The sequence below is a fragment of the Mus caroli genome, chromosome 4, assembly GCF_900094665.2.
Source record: "Mus caroli chromosome 4, CAROLI_EIJ_v1.1, whole genome shotgun sequence".
Taxonomy (NCBI): Eukaryota; Metazoa; Chordata; class Mammalia; order Rodentia; family Muridae; genus Mus; species Mus caroli.
The window spans coordinates 48,098,919-48,112,290 of NC_034573.1; the positions used below are offsets into that span (position 1 = coordinate 48,098,919).

The window sequence follows — 13,372 nt, forward strand, 5'->3', positions numbered from 1 at the left end:
TTATCTGATTTAGGATAGGTGAAGATCCTTTCCCAATCTGTTGGTGGTTTTTTTGTCTTATTGATGGTGTCTTTAGCCTTGCAGAAGCTTTGTAATTTATTTCTATTACATTGTCTGTATATTTTTCTCAACTTACACTGGATTGAGTAAGAGAATACCCTTACAACTGGTCAGAACTGGCAACAATTAAAAAGTAGCCTAAGAGTTATGCTCATCAGCCAGCCTGCTAATTACAGACCAGAGGAAGGTCCGTTCCCACACACAGGCAGAAAGAGGACCAAGAGCAAGATAGTGTCCCTCAGGTCAACAAGGCCTATTCATGTCAAGGACAACTGACAGCAAGGAAAACTGAATGTGCCTTCAGAGAACAAAGTGTGGGGATTACAAAGAGGTGCATATGAACATGCATAGTAGCATCTAAATACTGGGACATGGGGAGCTGGGAAGCATAAGAAAAGATACATGCTTCTGCAAACACATCTTCAAAATAGCCAGGAACCATATTTATTAAATAATATTTTTATTTTTTGAAAATACCATACATGTATACAAAGGTCTTTTTTATCTATCACACAAAAAGGACTTCAATTTAACTACATTATTATATGCATATACACACATATATGCACACATATGTATACAAGTATATACATGTACATATATACAGAGAGACACATATGTACATACACATGTACACATATACACACATTTATACATACAAATACATATATGTACATACATATACATGCTCACACAAATACATAAATACACACAAATATATATACATATATGCTACATCCACTCTAGTAGTGACCCACATGACAGGCCCAGAAACCTGGACGTAGTCCCGAGGTGAAAACTTCACAGAAACTTAGTCTCCTGGAACCGTGGAATCCTGTAAAATGAATGCTCCAATAATGTCCTTGCTTTAGTTGGTGAACGGATTTGTGTGCTTTCCCTCAGTATTGTTTTATTATAGGTGTCTCCAAGCAATGACTTGCCAAATACCTAAGCAAAATTGAAGTTTTCTTCCTGGCCTTCACCAATGCCCTAGGCAGTCCTTGAGCCAACCCTGGGCTTGGAATTCAGTAAGAATGTAGCCTATTCAGTGACATTCAGAATTGCCTCTAGTATCATAAGAGAGATAGTAAAAGAAATCAGGCATTACTATCTACTACATAGTGTTAGAAATCTCAGGGCAAGCTTAGCAAAGTAAGTTTAGAATTCTTATTATAGTTATGTACGGCAGACTACATTACTTATTAGTAGAAAGTCCCCCCACACAATCACTTAGAATAATAGCCAAGTTACTCCCATATACAAGAATTCACAATGACCTAGGAAGAAGGAAGGTTGTGGTCTAAGAAGGAACTAGAGTAAACACTTAGAACTATACATAGCTGAGTTACACACATACACAGGAATTTACAATGGCCTAGGGGGAAGGTGGACTATACAATAGACTAGAATTGGAACTATGGCAAGGGCATGAAGCCCTTGACCCTGGCTTCTAAGATTAAGCTGACCTTAGGTGGGGCTGCTTTTGATCCCAGTTGTTAACATTGATTTTTATCCCAGTTGGTTCCTGTTAGCTTTTAGTACGAATTCCTCTGTTTTTTTGTAAAAGTCACTTATAAGACTGGTGCTTGCTTTGAGAAATTACATCCAGATACAGCACTCCCTTGTGTCTGTGTCTGTTTGTCACCCTTTTTGTCGCCAAATCCTTGCCCACTTATAACTGGAACCCCTGATTTCTTCCACAGATTGAGGGAGGCCGACTAAGGCTGGTCCACAGCACATATACACATAAATATGTATGCATATATGCATACATGCTATATGCACTCACATATATATGCACACATATATAATATACACACAAATATGCACATAATAATGCACATATATTTATGTGAGGGTATTATGCATGCATGTACAAACGTGTGTATGCTCATCATCCATTGACTTTGTACTTGATATGCCACTACTCACACAAATGTGTCTGTAGCATGCAGTCCTTAGCAGAGCATTCACAGTTGCCTGCTGGTCCATGATAAATCTTTTACTGATGGCCTATTCCTTCTCTTTGCTACTGAAGTCACACACCATGCTGTCGCTTGTTCTTGCCTACTTCTCAACTGTTTTTCTAGAGTATATTTGTGCTATGTTTTTCATCTTTCATATATAGCTTTTGCTTAAGAGGGCATCAAACATAGGGTTAAAAGGACTGTGTATTATTCCTAAGTGTGAGAGGCTGTGATGAGCTTTATAAAGAGTTTACGATAGGCAGTTAGTGGCCTTCAGTTCAGATATAAAGAATCATGTGTACAGTTCCTTGCCATGAAATACACAACATATGTATATCCTTTAAATGCATATATTTATTAATAGATATTTACACAGAAACCCATGTAGAACAAGACCATCGCTGACTGGTGGCATTCTAACAGTGGTCTTCAAGAACCTCACTAATCTTCCCTTTGCTCATTCAGATTTCCTGGTGAGTTTACAGACTTCAACCTTCTGTCATTATATGTGTGAAGAACAAGAAAGACACTTACTGGGGCCAAAAGAGATGATGATGGTTCAGTAGTTGAAAATGCTCCTGCTCTTGCAGAAAACACAATCTCAATTCTCATCACCCACAACATCAGCTCATAACTGCCTGAAAGTCAAATTCCAGGGGGATCCTAACATTCCTTTGGACTCAATAGGTTCTGCATGTACATAGAACAAATAAACTCACACAGACACACATACAAACACACAAAAATAGTGAATAAGTAAATATTTTAAATACACACACACACACACACACACACATATATATGAATATATATTTAGGTTATTACCTGTGGGATTAGTGGACAGAGTAGATGCAGAGAGAACTTTGAGTAGAATTTACAAGGCAGGTAAGATCCATGTTGTAAGTGATTCCAAGCAAATAGCCAGGAAAGACAAACACAGTGCAATACAAAGAAAAAATTGTAGAAAAGTAGCCAAGAGCTGAGTCACTAGGGAACATTTATGCACCTTTCTTTTTTCAAATGAAGTTGTCAAATAACATCAAAGATAAAAAAAATGAAAAGATGATGACATAAATTATTGGTTGTTATAAAACTTTTTTTAGTGATTAGATAAGCATTAATGAATGTGTACTAAGTTGTATACTCAACATACTGTACACACACACATACCATATTGGTTCTTCTTTTCTCTAAAAACACTTGACTACTTGGGAATGTATTGTAAAAATTCTGATTTATTGGAGAAAAATTAAATAAGATGGTCTATAAATATGCATAAAATAGGAAGCTATATTAATAAAATATAAAATATATATCAAAGCAATGAAAGAAAGAATAAAGGAATTGTACATGGGATACATCATTTGTCAAATGATAAAATCTTTTGACATAGGCAAGAAAACTAGATTTGTAAAGTAAAACATGTTTTTACAAATAAAAATTCAAAGTCCCAAAATCTAATATCAAAAAATATGAATGTCACTAAACATAGAATGTTGAAGTCAAAATTATTAAACAGATGAAAACATTACATGAAGTTTTAAATTTTAAATCAATAAAAATTATGAATCTGATTAATTTAATAATAAAGTATTAGAATATATGAAGCACAAATATTTACAAATTAATAACAAGTTAAGTTTAGCAATAGGAAATGAAATATGTAATTTGTGGGCTGGTGAGATGGCTCAGTGGGTAAGAGCACCTGACTGCTCTTCCAAAGGTCCGGAGTTCAAATCCCAGCAACCACATGGTGGCTCACAACCATCCGTAACGAGATCTGACTCCCTCTTCTGGAGTGTCTGAAGACAGCTGCAGTGTACTTACATATAATCAATAAACAAATCTTTAAAAAAATATATATGCCAAGATTCATGCACTTCCCTTTAAAAAAAAAAAGAAATATATAATTTGCAAGATTAATGTTTTCTTATAGCTACATACTGATGCCCAAATTCTACAAATAAAAAATGTAACTCATAATACAGGCTAATGAAGCATTTACTAAAGTTCATTTGTTCCCTCATGAAGAATTTATTAAATTTCAGTATTTTCCAAGCCAATCCTGCCTTGGGTGCCATAAAACTGAGAATCAAAGAAAGGAAATACCGTTAAAAGCCCAATCCCATGGCAAGGTAAAAGAACTTGTAAAAAAATATTTAATGAAAGAGAAAAACTTTCAAGTTAAAAAAAAAACTGATTTTTAAATAATCAAAATAAAAGGATTGAACATAAAAGTTCACACAATCTGGCTACAATTCTACAAAACATGAAGAGACTTTTCTTGATTTTTATCATGACATTAGAAAGAATAGAAGTAAAATAACTGACTATTTAGCTCAATAAGATAAAAAAAAAAAAAAAAAAAAACTCCATAGTCATTAGGAAGTATAAAGGGGGAATAAGGATAAAGGCAATTTTTGGGTTTTTTTTCTTTTTGGTTTTTCAAGACAGGGTTTCTCTGTATAGCCCTGGTTGTCCTGGAACTCACTCTGTAGACCAGGCTGGCCTCAAACTCAGAAATCCACCTGCCTCTGCCTCCCAGTGCTGGGATTAAAGGTGTTAGCCACCACACCTGGGATAAAGGCGGTTTTAATTATATCAAAAAGTATGTGAACAAGAAACATCTGAGAAATTGTTTATTTAAGGAATAAAATATAAAATTTTTAAAAATCTTATAAAGAGTAAAAAAATCAAAATTAGGACAAGGAGAATATTATAATTTTAAATATTAAAGAAATGTATGCAGAATATGAAAGTGTCTTGCTGATTAAAGTTGAAATTTTCAACTAGATGTATTACTTAAGCAGTCTATCAATAGAGTGACTTCCCTAGAAATGATGAAATTGAGCTTCTCTAATAAACCTTGAGAAGGTGAAACAAGTCTACAGATAAACAAATTCCCCTTCTCCTCCTCCTCCTCCTTCTCCTCCTCCTCCACTTTCTTCTTTTGTAAATTTGTAAAATAACATTGGGCTTCGAAAGGAAATAAGAACTCTTCCACTCATATAAGAGGAACAGGATCCTGATGTCAAATGCAATTTATTTAAAACAGTACTGAATTTGTCAACCAATATACACTTAACACCCCCCAAATAAAACGAATGAAGGTCAGTTTTATATTATAGGACTTCTGCTTTTGAGTCTTAGGAAACAATTTTTCAGAGACCAGATGTTTCAACCAGAGCAATCAGATGTGACTTCAAATGCTTAGAAGTCTGTTTGAAGGCATAAGAGAATTCCTCACATTCTTTAGTTGGGACTTGAAAGAGCAAGACCATGGGTAAACAAGACCATCAAGAGGGGCCTGGCAACAGCTTTCCTTCCACCTTAGGGCAGCTCTCAATACCCGGAGAAATAAAAACAACTAGCATCTATTGAGAGTATTCATTCATTTCTTGTAGGTTTTCCAATTTGTTGACATACAGGTTTTCAAAGCATGTCCTTATGATTCTCTGGACTCCCTTGGTATCAGTTGCTCTGTTCCCCTTTCTAGTTCTGATCTTGTTAATTTGAATATTTTCTCCAGTTTTTAGTTCATTTGAATAAAGGTTTCTCAGCCTTACTGATTTTCTCAAAGAACCAATTCTTTGTTTTAGTGATTCTTAGTATTATTCTATTTGTTTCTATTTTATTGATTTCAGCCATAAGTTTGATTATTTCTTGTTGTGTCCGGCCAGCCGACTACATGTTTGGGTTCTAGGCTGGAAAGGCATTTTGGAAACCTGGAAGAGAAGAAGGGCTAGGCAGTCGAGAAAAAGATGCAGCTAAGACAGGCATTCTGATCAAAGCTCAATTTTACTATTCTGCACGCAGTTATGAAGCAGGGGAAGGGGGCCTGATTCCCGCCAAATAATCTCGGGGTCCAGAAGCAGGGTGACCACGTGATGGCTTCGGAACAGGAAAGTGGCAGGCTCCAGCAGTGGATGTGGCAGAACAATTGAGCGGCAAGCTCCACCCCTGAGCAAGCAGGTTTCAGGCTGGGGGGAGGGTAGACTACAATTTCTCGTCATCTCTTCCTTTTGGGTATAATTTCTTCTTTTGGTTCTAGAGCTTTCAGGTGTGTTCTTAAGTTACTAATATGAGATAACTCCAATATATTTGTTTGCTTGGTTAATTTGTTTTGTTTATGTAATCACTTGGTGCTATAAACTTTCCTTTTATAACCACCGTCATTGTGACCCACAAGTTTGGACATGATGTTGAAAGGAAATAAAACTTGAGACCTGTGATCCATGTAATGTATGTCAAATAGCCCAAAGAGTTATTTGTGAGCTTTGAAACCTGGGGCTGAGAACATAGCAGAACAGACCAGGACATGCCCGGGCAGGCCCATCGCCTCCCTATCTCCCACCTCTCTGACCTAAGTTAAATGTTAACTGGCTGCTGATGTTTAAATCGACCAATCATGTGAAACCACGCCAATTCCTCCCCCCAGCCCCACTCCTTTTCTATAAAAACCCCTAGCTTCCAATCCTCGTGGTCGAATCCACTGTCTCCTGTGTTGAAACCAACCCGGAGCTCCGCCATTAAAATACCTCGTGTTGTTACATCAAGGTGTTGTGTTCTATTCATGATTCTTGGGTGCACATCAAATCGGGAGTTGAGTGGGGGTTTCCCCACTAGGTTCTTTCAATGTGTATTCATTTTCATTTAGTTCTCAAAAGTCTTTGATTTCTTTCTTAATTTCTATCTTGACCCATGTTTCATTCGGTACAAAGTTGTTCTGTTTTCATGAATTTGTTGTTTCTTTTTTTGTTGATATCCAACTTCAATCCATGGCAGTCAGATAGGATGAGGGAATTTACTGTGATTCTCTAGTATCTTTCAAGGTTTGCTTTGTGTTTGTGTATGTGATCAATTTTGGAGAACATTCCATGAGGTGCAAAGAAAAATGCAATGTATGTGTGGGGGGCGGGGGGTGGTGTTTGGGTGTGTGTGTTTGGATGAAATGTTCTGTAAATATCTTTTAGAGACACTTAGTTTATAATGTCTACTATCTCTAGCAATTCTCTGTTTAGCTTTGGCTAGATGACCTATCTCTTGGTGAGAGTGGATATTAGCCATTAAATAAATGATAAGCAAGCTACAATCTGTAGACCCTGAAAGGTTAGCATAGAGACGGGGCTAAGGGGTATACATGAATCTCCCTGGGGTAGGGGGATAGAATAGGTTTTATGGGTGGACTGGAGGGGAAGATGAGAATGAGAAGGTCAGTTAGGAAGGGAGTGAGCAGATAAGATTGAAAGACGTAATGAGGGAAAAGAAAGATAGAACTTGTAGGGTTGTGGATCTCTGCTGTGTCTGTTCCACCATGGGGCACAGCTGCTTGGTGATGCTGCCTGGTGCTCACTCTGCCCTGTCAGACTAGCGCTGCTGTCCCCAACTGTTACCATGATCATCTACTGGGACCTCATCAGCCATGGCGAGCTGTTCTCTGATATGTTCTCTGATACGATGTGGGAGATTGCAGACAGGCTGTGCCTGGAGGTGGGGGGCAAGATGATCAGTAGAACAGAGGGTGCCATCGATGACTCTCTTATTGGTGGAAATGCTTCCACTGAAGGTCTGGAGGGCGAAGGTACCGAAAGCACAGTAGTCACTGATGTTGACATTGTCATGAACTTAAAAGAAACCAGCTTCACACACACACAAAAAAAAGGCCTACAAAAAGTACATTAAAGACTACATGAAATCATTCAAAGGCAAACTTGAAGGACAGAAACCAGAAAGAGTAAAGCCTTTTATGACTGGAGCTGCAGAGCAAATTAAGCACATCCTTGCTAATTTCATTGACTACCAGTTTTTTATTGGTAAAAACAGGAATCCAGATGGTATGGTTGCTCTCCTGGACTACCGTGAAGATGGTGTGACTCCATTCATGATTTTCCTTAAGGATGGTTTAGAGATGGAAAAATGTTAACAAATTGGATCTATATCACCTGTCACTGTAATTGGCTCCTGCTTACCATTCATACAACACCAGGACTTAGGACAAATGGGACTGATGTCATCTTGAACTTTTATTTTGACTATAATTTATTTGGAGTGGAGGAATTGGTGGTTTTGTTTTTGTTTTTAAGGAAAAAACATGTGGGTTGTCTAAAAATAAAGTGCATTTAAATTCACTTTTAAAAAAAAGAAAAATCAAAGTTTTAAAAATAGTAAAAGAGAAAATGAATTTAGGAAGTCATTTCAAGATATTTTAGACTTTACATTGATAACCCTGGGAAAACCACACCATTGGGACCTTTGGGACAGAGATACCCAAAAGGTATAATAGACTTCACAAACTGGTAGCTCAGTTTCACAAAGTGTCATCTTCAGTAGACCTAAGGTGCTGTACTTAGTAAAAGTTGCCCCAATTAAGAGAAACTTTGCTGCTCAGTATATAGTCATTCTGAGACCCTACTGTTTTTATGTGGTTTTATGTAAAATAACCAAAATTCTGTTTTTCAAGACTCTCTCTCTCTCTCTCTCTCTCTCTCTCTCTGTGTGTGTGTGTGTGTGTGTGTGTGTGTGTGTGTGTATTAAAGAGACAGGGAGGAAAGACAGATAGACACATACAAACAGAGAATGTGTGTATATGTATTTGTGTTAGAGAGAGAGGGAGGAGAGAGATAGACATGCATATAAACAGTGTGTGTGTGTGTGTGTGTGTGTGTGTGTGTGTGTGTGTGTGTGTGCATTTGTGTGTATGCATTTGTATGCATGTGGGCATGAGAGTTGCCATGGAATGTATGTAGGGCTCAGAGAACCTAGGCTATGAATCCTGCTTTCCACTATGTTTGAGACCTGTTCCCTTTGTTGCCTGATGCTACATTCACTAGTCTAGCTGTTCCATTTTATAGAATTCTCTTGACTCCATGTCCCATCTCACAACGGAAAGACTGGAATTATCAATGTGTGTTACCTTCCTCGGCTTTATATAAGTGCTGGGGATTAGAACCTGGATCCTCACACATATACAGCAAGCAGTTTAGCCACTGAGTGATCTTGCCCATGCAAAATTCAACTTAATGTAGGATATACCACAAAACAGATTAAAAACTAGTAGACAAGCAAGCTTATCCATGGATTTTCAAATCGCAGGGCTTTCCAAGCACAAGAACTATTATGACTAACTCAAGAAAATGTATGGCAAGGTGGAAATTTTCACCGGACATAATGAAGCTACATTTAAAAAAAAAAATCCTATAGTATGTCTGGTGATGAAAATAGTGTAGAAAGGAAAACTAAAATTTTGTTTAAAAGTTAGTCTGGTAGATAAAAAGGAGGATTACAACGTTAGAAAATTGGTGACTAGACTATTCAGGAAGAATATCAAGAGGTGGAATTTGTGGTAAATGTTTATAGTCCCAGTGTTCAGGAGGCTGAGCCCAGAGGATCCAGTTAAAGCCAGCCTGGACCACCCTGTTTCAGAAAAGCAAAAGACTGAAAACTACATAACTCAGCCTAATAAACATTAAAGCCATAGTAAAAATATGTAATATATTTTAATTAATTCCTAAGAAGAAGGAAAAGGTGAGAAAGAAGTAGACAGAAGAAAACTTTAAAAAGATTATAAATATATTTTCCAAAATGGCTTAAATAATTAAATTACTCATTCAAGAACCACTGGGGAAATTTTGAAGAAAGGGAAATCTATACCCAATCCTTTCAAGTTAAAACCAATGGAGAACAAAATAGAAAGTGTGCTGTGGAGATAGCTCAGTGGACAAAGTGCTTGCCTTGTGTGACATTTGCTGTTAACAATCAATTTGATAAAACTCTAGAGTCACCTTTCAGTTGAGCCTCTGGCCCTGCCTGTAGGGGACTATCATGATTGCCTTAATAGCGATAGGAAGACCTGCCTACTGTGGGTAGTACTATTCCCTACTCAGAGGATCTTGGACTGTGTAAGAGTGAAGAAAGCAAGCTGAGCAATAGTATGTGTGCAGTAATTTGCTTCCCTTTTTTGACTGTGGACATAATGTGACTAGCTACTTCAAGATTCTGCTGCCTTGACCTTCCTGCTGTGATGAACTATACACCAAACTATGCGATAAAATAAATTCTTTCTTCCCTCAACTTGCTTTTGTCAGAATATTTTATCACAGCAACAGAAAAAGAAGCTAAACTATCATGAGTGTGTGAGGCCTGAAATTTGTACCTCCAGAGCCCACATAAAGCTTGGATGCAATAGAGTATACCAATAAACTCCACAAGCATAAGCAGTAAGAAAAATAGAGATAAGAGAATCCCTGGAAACTAAGAGTCCAACTAGCCTGATGTACACAGCACTGAGCAGCAAGAGACTCTTCATTAAACAGTTGAGAGCAAGTATAGACACCTGAAGTTGTCATCTTAGCTCTACGAGGGAAGTACGGCACATCTACAGACACACCCCTCATATATGTACACTGCCTACTATACTACTATTATAATAGTATACTACTATTACATATATATGAAAATATATACACACATATATGTGTGTCTGCATATATATTCATATATGTGTGTATACATACACATATACACATGGAAAATAAAAAACAATTTCATTTAAATATTTTACATACATGTAGGCACATATTTTGGAAGCTTATACAGAAATAGGTTTACTTCTTTTGAAAAGTTTTTAATGTTAGTTATTTCTCCTCACATTCTTTCTTTTCCTGTGCCCTCCTTTCCCCTCATTGCTACCCCCTTTTACCCTCATTGCTTGATTATTCCCTTAAGCAGTTTATACTACTATGTTCTACCTTCCTTTCGAAGATCAACATCCCTACCACACCACCACCAAGGCCCTCTATTAATTTCCTGATATCTATGGATATTCCAAATGAAACTCTCATTTCTGAAGATTTAACACTAACACCCACAAATGAGAGAAAACGTAACATTTCTCTTTCTGGATCATATCTCACTCAGAATGACTGTTTCAAGCTCCATCCATTTATCTGTGAATTTTTAATTTTATATTAACAGCTAAGTGATATTCCATGTACAAATATATCATGTTTTCATTATCCATTCAGTAGTTGATGGGTGTCTAGATTTTTTCCATTTCCTGACTATTATGACCAGGGCAGCAATGAACATGGATTAGTCTTTCTCTAAAGTAGGACACAGAGTTCCTAACACAAATATATCACTCTTGAGTATATGCCCAAGAGTGGTATAGCTGGATTTCTGGGGTAGATCTGTTTGTTCTGGACAACACAGAATAACAACAATAACAACAACATCAAAACAACTCAGAATCAGGAATCAGTTACTTCTTAAGGAGCTGTTTTCCAGAGAGGGGTCTCAGCCCCTAAATATGCTATTACCATTGTTAATGGTTACCTTTCAGAACTTGACAGTAAGTCCATACTGCTAAAGCCACCACATATTTGAATCATAAATCATGGAGCAATCATTTTGCTATTGGCCTGGAAGTTTAACTAGCTTTCAGAGTGCTAGAAGATGCCACACATGGTGCTGAATGAGAAAAATAACCATCAGTTTTACTCAGCTGTGAATTTGGCAAGTTATAATAATGATGACATGCCTATGGGTATAATAATGGCATAAATGTCATAGGGGTAACCATCTGCTTTATGGTTGGATTTAAGGTCTATTTCACCAAATAAAAGCAGCACCTGACACCATTAATAGAACTAAGAATATGTGGCTTGATAGATCATAAATTCTCTGAGCTTAGTATTAAACTGAGTTGTAAAAGACTTATTGCTACACCATAGATTAATTTCTCTCTCAATGCTCATCAGAGAACCTTCTTTTTGCAATAGATGACTGTGAACACAAATCACTACTGATCAAGATATAGGAATAAGAGACTGTGGGATGCTCAATCCTAAATGTGACATCTGCATCACATCCTCTCCTCCCATGGGATCATTACAGAAAAAGGAACAGAAAGATTTGAAGAGGCACAGATGGTGAATGATGAATGACAAGGAAAGTGTTTCCTAGGTAAAGCAATAAACACACACACACACACACACACACACACACAAACACACACCAGTAGTTATATCAAGGATTACAAGACCTGTGCAAGCTCAAGCCAGACAAAATCCCAGCATGGAGATGAGAGATAGGGGCCAATTCTCACCACTAGCTACAGAGCTATTAGCATGTGACAGTTGCTGGGAGAGAAAAAGCCAGTTTTCTTTATGGATATGTTGCCTGGAAGATCAACCACATTGCAGTGGAAGGCCATGCATCTAGCAGTATAGCACACACTGGATTTGACAGATGAAAAATAGCCAAAAATGAGGCCATAAATTGGAATGGGTTTAGGAAGGAAAATGGATCTGGGAGGAGTTGGGTGAGGGGGTGAATATGACTACAATACATTGATGAAATTCTCAAAGAAATAATAATAATACGGGAAAACCAATAAACAGTGAAAACCTTTAAAACTGTTTACACACACAAAAAAAGGAGTGTGTTAACTTTGAAAGAACCAACACAAGATTTAAATTATTTCTCCACAGAAATAAACAAAATCCAAAAGTCGGTGCTATAACAGTCTGAAGGAGCTGAAAGCAAAGAGCAACCTGTCTAGAAAAATGGCTGTCATAGGTACAGAAAAATCCAACTGAGTGGCTTTCTTTAAAATGCTCCTGGATAGCTGGGCAGTGGTGGCACAGGTCTTCAATCCCAGCACTTGGGAGGCAGAGGCAGGCGAATTTTTGAGTTCAGGGCTAGCCTGGTTTACACAGTGAGTTCCAGGACAGCCAGGGCTATACAGGGATCCTGTCTCTGAGAAAAAAAAAAAAAAGAAAAGAAAAGAAAAGAAAAGAAAAGAAAAGAAAAGAAAAGAAAAGAAAAGAAAAGAAAAGAAAAGAAAAGAAAAGAAGAAAAGACTCCTGGATAAATGAATACATGTGCACCACTCTACCAATTAGAAAGATTTAAACAAGGTAAGGGGTAAGAAAACTAGACTACTGCTTGAAAAATCTTTTTTTTTCTTTTTTTTTAATTTTTAATATTTTTTATTACATATTTTCCTCAATTACATTTCCAATGCTATCCCAAAAGTCCCCAATACCCCCCCCCACTTCCCTTCCCACCCATTCCCATTCTTTTGGCCCTGGCATTCCCCTATATTGGAGCATATAAAGTTTGCAAGCCGACTAGGACATCTTTCGATACATATGCAGCTCTCTAGCTCCGGGGTACTGGTTAGTTCATCATGTTGTTCCAACTATAGGGTTGCAGATCCCTTTAGCTCCTTGGGTACTTTCTCTAGCTTCTACATTGGGAGCCCTGTGATCCATCCAATAGCTGACTGTGAGCATCCACTTCTGTGTTTGCTAGGCCCCGGCATAGTCTCACAAGAGACAGCT

General features: G+C 37.4%; 1 pseudogene; it reads left to right on the forward strand.

The window, feature by feature from the left end:
- The first annotated feature begins 7,418 nt into the window (after window positions 1-7,418).
- Window positions 7,419-7,950, forward strand: LOC110293719 (annotated as a pseudogene).
- Window positions 7,951-13,372: the final 5,422 nt, after the last annotated feature.